We start from the raw sequence: 6,841 nt of genomic DNA, 5'->3' as shown, positions 1-6,841 counted from the left end.
GCCACTGTGTTCCTCTCAAGAAGTTACCCTCTGCACAAGAGTTGGCCACGATTTTTGCCAGGGAGGTCTTCCGGTTGCACGGTTTGCCCAAGGAGATTGTGTCGGATCGGGGGAGTCAGTTTGTGTCCAGGTTCTGGCGCGCCTTTTGCTCCCAGTTGGGGAATCATCTCTCCTTCTCCTCGGCCTACCACCCTCAGTCCAATGGGGCCGCAGAACGATCCAATCAGGCCTTGGAGCAATTCCTTCGTTGCTATGTCTCCGATCACCAAGACAATTGGGTTGACCTCCTGCCTTGGGCTGAGTTTGCCAGGAACACGGCGGTGAACTCTTCCTCTGGGACGTCTCCCTTCATGGCCAATTATGGGTTCCAACCTGCCGTGTTACCGGAGGTATTCTCTCCCCAGGATATTCCGGCTGTGGAGGATCACCTTTCCGTCCTACGTGCTTCTTGGGTACTCATCCAGAAGTCCCTTGAGGTCTCTGCGCAGCGCCAGAGACTCCAGGCTGATCGCAGACGAGCGCCTGCTCCTTCCTACCAGGTCGGAGACCGTGTATGGTTGTCCACCCGCAACCTCAACCTTCGAGTGCCCACTCCCAAGCTGGCGCCTCGCTTTGTTGGTCCCTTCCGAGTGCTTCGCAGGGTAAACCCGGTAGCCTATGCCCTTGCGCTTCCTCCTGGCATGCGGATCTCCAACGTGTTTCATGTCTCCCTGTTGAAGCCACTGGTGTGTAATCGTTTCACTTCCTCGGTTCCTCGGCCTCGTCCGGTCCAAGTGGGTAATCGTGAGGAGTATGAGGTGAGCAATATCCTGGACTCACGCCTGGTCCGCGGTCGGGTGCAGTTTTTGGTCCATTGGCGTGGTTATGGTCCAGAGGAGCGTTCCTGGGTTCCCTCCGCAGATGTCCATGCTCCTGCCTTGCTCCGAGCCTTCCACGCACGCTTCCCTCAGAAACTGTTCTTTACTCCGCGGAGGAGGGGCCCTTGAGGGGGAGGTACTGTCATGGTCTTACCTTCTTGCTGTTCTCCTTCGTTTGACATGTGCTGGCGGCCATCTTGGTTTCTGGGTTTCTTGTAGCCTCCCACCCTGCGGCTCCTCCTTCCCACTGGGAGGAGCTGGATGCCTAGCTCATATATATAGGAGGTCTGTGGCTTCAGTTCCTTGCTTGGTCCTCCTGTGTTCACATGCTTCTAGTCTGCTGCTGCTTCTGGTTCCTGATCCTGGTTTTGTCCGACTACCCTGCTGGTTCCTGATCCTGGTTTCGTCCGACTACCCTGCTGGTTCCTGATCCTGGCTTCGTCTGACTACCCTGCTGGTTCCTGATCCTGGCTTCGTCTGACTACCCTTCTGGTTCCTGACCTCTGGCTTCGCTAAGACTCTGCTTCGGTTTCGCCATCCGTTTGGACTTTTGCTTTACTGCTTTATTTTCAATAAAGCCTTCTTATTTTCACTTATCTCTTGTTGTACGTCTGGTTCATGGTTCCGTGACAATCTGGACCCTGTATCATCTGGACCTTCCATTATCTGGGTCCTATATTATCTGGACTCTCTATTATTTTTGACCTTCCATTATCTGAACCCTCTATTATCTGGACTCTCTATTATCTTGGACCTTCCATAATCTGGGTCCTCTATTATCTGGACCCTGTATCATCTGGACCTTCCATTATCTGGACCCCGTAGCATCTGGACCTTCCATTATCTGGGTCCTCTATTATCTGGACTCTCTATCATCTTGGACCTTCTATTATCTGGACTCTCTATTATCTTGGACCTTCTATTATCTGGACTCTCTATTATCTTGGACTTTCCATAATCTGGGTCCTCTTTTATCTGGACCCTGTATCATCTGGACCTTCCATTAGCTGGGTCCTCTATTATCTGGACTCACTATTATTTTGGACCTTCTGTTAGCTGGACCCTCCACTGTGGTTCTTTCATGACTCTAGTAATGTTTTCTTTCCAGAGCAGATTCTCGGGAGCAGCTTTTTATAGCTTCTGATGAGTTTTACACATTCGGAGGAGCTAAGCTGCTAATTCAGGTTTTCTAGTTTTGGAGATGTGAAGGTGTTGAGTTGATTATCTGCTGCTTTTTGCTCCATTTTTTGGGTAAAACTTTTCTGTAACATTACATCACAGTATTAAATACAGGGGAGCCTGGGACTTCTCCAGAGGACGTTATTAGAGACCTTTGAAAACATATTGGACAATTATCTGGATCTTTTCCAAAGTTTAAAAATAAATTTGGGAGTGTAATCTATAGTATGTGCAGTGAGCAGAGGATGGGAGTGGCAGTGTCTCTGGCTATAACAGTCAGTCGCACCGTTGCTCACAAGGGCCGTGCAGAGAGCGCTCCCTTTCTCCCCCAGGGCTCCTGTCTGACGGTAGCCGGGGTGCCCGTGATGTTAAGTTTTTGTATGGATGGTGCAATGGCCGGCATAAGATGTAGGAGTCAGAATGCCAGGCAGGAGGTAGAAGAATAAATGTCTCTCTTTACTGAAGAGCAAAATAGGAGTTGTAGTACATGCAACAATAGCAAAACGCAGTTCCAGCTGTACACAGTGCAATTCTCTCCCAGATAACAATGGATTTGGGCAAGGATGGGAGTTATGGCCCCGTCCCCTCTTCCTGTAGAATCTCTGGTGGCCGATGGTGCTCTTGTAAAGGTGACTGTAGTGTCCGGGATACAGGGTTGGGCGGGTTCACATCAGCGTTATGGATTCCGTTTTGCTTTCCGTCATAATACAAGTCTATTGGAATCATAACGGATCCGTCTGATTCTCGTTATGCAAGAGGGAAAAAAAAGTCCTGTCGACAGGACTTTTTTTTCCGTTCTGCATAACGCGAACCAGACGGATTCGTTATGATGCCCATAGACTTGTATTATGACGGAAAGCAAAACGGAATGCCTTGTAAAGGCTTCTGTTTTGACTTCAGTCTTATGGATTCCGTTATTTTCCGTTATAACAAAACAAAAACGGAATCCATAACGCTGATGTGAACCCACCCTTATAGAAATACAGCCGCCCAGGTCGTGTCCAGGTGTGAAGAGTGTCTGGACAGTAAATAGTAGGTTACCTCACGGACCCCAATGCTCCGTGGTGCAGACTCCGGGTTCTCCTTCTCTCCTTTCTCTTTCTCCTTCTGTAAATCATCCAGAGATCAGTCTTTTGAACCTAAGAAGAGGGAGCGCAGGTCTCAGCTTCCTTTCAGATTCTCCCTATTACTGACTTAAGGTTAGGGGTGGGGCCAGCCCACACCTAACCTCCTACAGTGACTGGACATATTGATTCTGGGACTGTTTACCCCGGCTGTGCCATCCATACATATTGATGCTGGGACTGTTAACCCCGGCTGTGCCATCCATACATAGTGATGCTGGGTATAATACATAACAGTATACGATGTAACAAACCTTTTGCTATTACCCTCTGCTCCGGGTGCTGCATATGGATGGTGTGTCAGTGCGACATGTAAGTGATCTACCCATCAATGGCTTAGGTATTGGCAGAGGGAGAGAAAAGTATCCCCCCATGCTGACGATCTCCTCCTCTGTAATATCTGAGTTAATCTGGAAGGGGAGAAGCAAGGATAACATCTCACATCTGCATTTGGCTAAAGATAAAAGACACTTGTTCCAAATTTACTTTTATTATTTTGAGCCCCTAGCACATACAGTTGCAAGAAAAAGTATGTGAACCCTTTGGAATGATATGGATTTCTGCACAAATTGGTCATAAAATGTGATCTGATCTTCATCTAAGTCACAACAATAGACAATCACAGTCTGCTTAAACTAATAACACACAAAGAGTTAAATGTTACCATGTTTTTATTGAACACACCATGTAAACATTCACAGTGCAGGTGGAGAAAGTATGTGAACCCCTAGACTAATGACATCTCCAAGAGCTAATTGGAGTGAGGTGTCAGCCAACTGGAGTCCAATCAATGAGATGAGATTGGAGGTGTTGGTTCCAGCTGCCCTGCCCTATAAAAAACACACACCAGTTCTGGGTTTGCTTTTCACAAGAAGCATTGCCTGATGTGAATGATGCCTCGCACAAAAGAGCTCTCAGAAGACCTACGATTAAGAATTGTTGACTTGCATAAAGCTGGAAAGGGTTATAAAAGTATCTCCAAAAGCCTTGCTGTTCATCAGTCCACGGTAAGACAAAGTGTCTATAAATGGAGAAAGTTCAGCACTGCTGCTACTCTCCCTAGGAGCGGCCGTCCTGTAAAGATGACTGCAAGAGCCCAGCGCAGACTGCTCAATGAGGTGAAGAAGAATCCTAGAGGGTCAGCTAAAGACTTACAAAGTCTCTGGCATATGCTAACATCCCTGCTAGCGAATCTACGATACGTAAAACACTAAACAAGAATGGATTTCATGGGAGGATACCACAGAGGAAGCCACTGCTGTCCAAAAAAACATTGCTGCACGTTTACAGTTTGCACAAGAGCACCTGGATGTTCCACAGCAGTACTGGCAAAATATTCTGCGGACAGATGAAACTAAAGTTGAGTTGTTTGGAAGAAACACACAACACTATGTGTGGAGAAAAAGAGGCACAGCACACCAACCTCAAAACCTCATCCCAACTGTGAAGTATGGTGGGGGGGGGGGGGGGGCATCATGGTTTGGGGCTGCTTTGCTGTGTCAGGGCCTGGACGGATTGCTATCATTGAAGGAAATTGAATTCCCAAGTTTATCAAGACATTTTGCAGGAGAACTTGAGGCCATCTGTCCACCAGCTGAAGCTCAACAGAAGATGAGTGTTGCAACAGGACAACGACCCAAAGCATAGAAGTAAATGAACAACAGAATGGCTTAAACAGAAGAAAATCTGCCTTCTGGAGTGGCCCAGTCAGAGTCCTGACCTCAACCCGATGGAGATGCTGTGGCATGACCTCAAGAAAGTGATTCACACCAGACATCCCAAGAATATTGCTGAACTGAAACAGTTCTGTAAAGAGGAATGGTGAAGAATTACTCCTGACCGTTGTGCACGTCTGATCTGCAACTACAGGAAACGTTTGGTGGAAGTTATTGCTGCTAAAGGAGGTTCAACCAGTTATTAAAACCAAGGGTTCACATACTTTTTCCACCTGCACTGTGAATGTTTACATGGTGTGTTCAATAAAAAGATGGTAACATTTAACTCTTTGTGTGTCATTAGTTTAAGCAGACTGTGATTGTCTATTGTTGTGACTTAGATGAAGATCAGATCACATTTTATGACCAATTTGTGCAGAAATCCATATCATTCCAAAGGGTTCACATACTTTTTCTTGCAACTGTATATTATAAATATACAGCTCAGCAGACAGTATCACATATGAAAGGATTAGATACACAGCTCTTCAGACAGAATCACACATGATAGGATTAGATACACAGCTCAGCAGACAGTATCACACAGGATAGGATTAGATATGTAACGCCCTGCTATGGGGCATTACCACTCTTTTTGCCCCATCACTATCTCTTATGGTTGCTCTAATGTGATCATGTGTACTTATTCCAGATCCTGCACAATGTGTATTGCAATTCTATGTAAATGTTATGGTCAAGTGTAGTGTACCTGGTTCACCAGCAGATGGCGGCAATCATGGCAGAGCTAGTTTGCCTGGAATGGAACCTCCTTTCCCTTCTGGCCCTCTCCAGAGAGGGAGGAGTTTAGTGAGTGTAAGTGAGTCTAGCTGACCCTCTTCAAGGGGAAGGTTGTGTTCCAGCCAGCAGAGCACCATCTGCTCTGCTGGACCCAGAGGCCTAAGCTGAATGTCTCCAGAGTCAAGTGTAAAGATTTCCTGAATAAAGACAGGACTAAAGATACAGAGACCAAGAGATAAAGACAGAATCAGACTACCAAGCTAAGTACCGCAGAAAGGAAAGGTTTCTATTAAATCTGATAGCACAGCCGAGCTAGAGAAAGTGACAGATGTGGCAGAGCCGAATGTGTTTGCCTGCCAAAACTTAAAGGGATTCTGTCACCAGGTTTCACCCCTGTCAGCTAAACATATGCTGATGTTCAGGGCCTCATCAGGATTCCTAATGTGGGCTTATAAATGTGATCCGTAGCCTTATTTTTCTAAAAAACAGGTTTTACTAACCTGTCACTCAAAGAAATAAGGTGCCCAAGGGGATGTCAGGGGATGTCAAGGGATGAAAGGTGCCCGCCGCACCCGCCGCCGTTCGTGTCCAGACTTCTGCACCGCCTCCTAATCCTCTGTGCCGCCTCTCGCTCCCTCCCCCCTCCTTCTGCTGTAATATCTCGCGCGTGCACACAGGGCTCTGCCTGATGCGCCCGTGCGGACTTCTCGATTTGGCTTCTTACAGCGAAGTGCGCATGCGCCGGCACTTCGCTCAACCCAGCTATGACCTGCACTCTGGCGCCAGCCTCTCAGAGCCCTGTGCGCACGCGCAATATCTTACAGCAGGAGGAGGGGGGATGGAGGGAGAGCGAGAGGCGGCGCAGAGGATTAGGAGGATGTGCAGAAGTCTGGAAAGGCGGCCCTGGGCACGAACGGCGGTGGGTGCGGCGGGCACCTTGCATCCCCTGACATCCCCCTGGGCACCTTATTTCTTTGAGTGACAGGTTAGTAAAACCTGTTTTTTAGGAAAATAAGGCTACGGATCACATTTAGAAGCCCACATTAGGAATCCTGATGAGGCCCTGAACATCAGCATATGTTTAGCTGACAGGGGTGAAACCTGGTGACAGAATCCCTTTAAGCCAAAACCTGTTGGTAACCAAGAGAAAGTTGGAAGATTGTTACCTTATGAAAGTTTATTTGCTGTTTCAACTTTAATAAAAGTCTGGATTCCATTCGTTCTACAA

Source organism: Bufo bufo, chromosome 6 (genome assembly GCF_905171765.1).
Source record: "Bufo bufo chromosome 6, aBufBuf1.1, whole genome shotgun sequence".
Lineage (NCBI taxonomy): Eukaryota > Metazoa > Chordata > Amphibia > Anura > Bufonidae > Bufo > Bufo bufo.
This window is presented reverse-complemented; position numbering follows the sequence as displayed.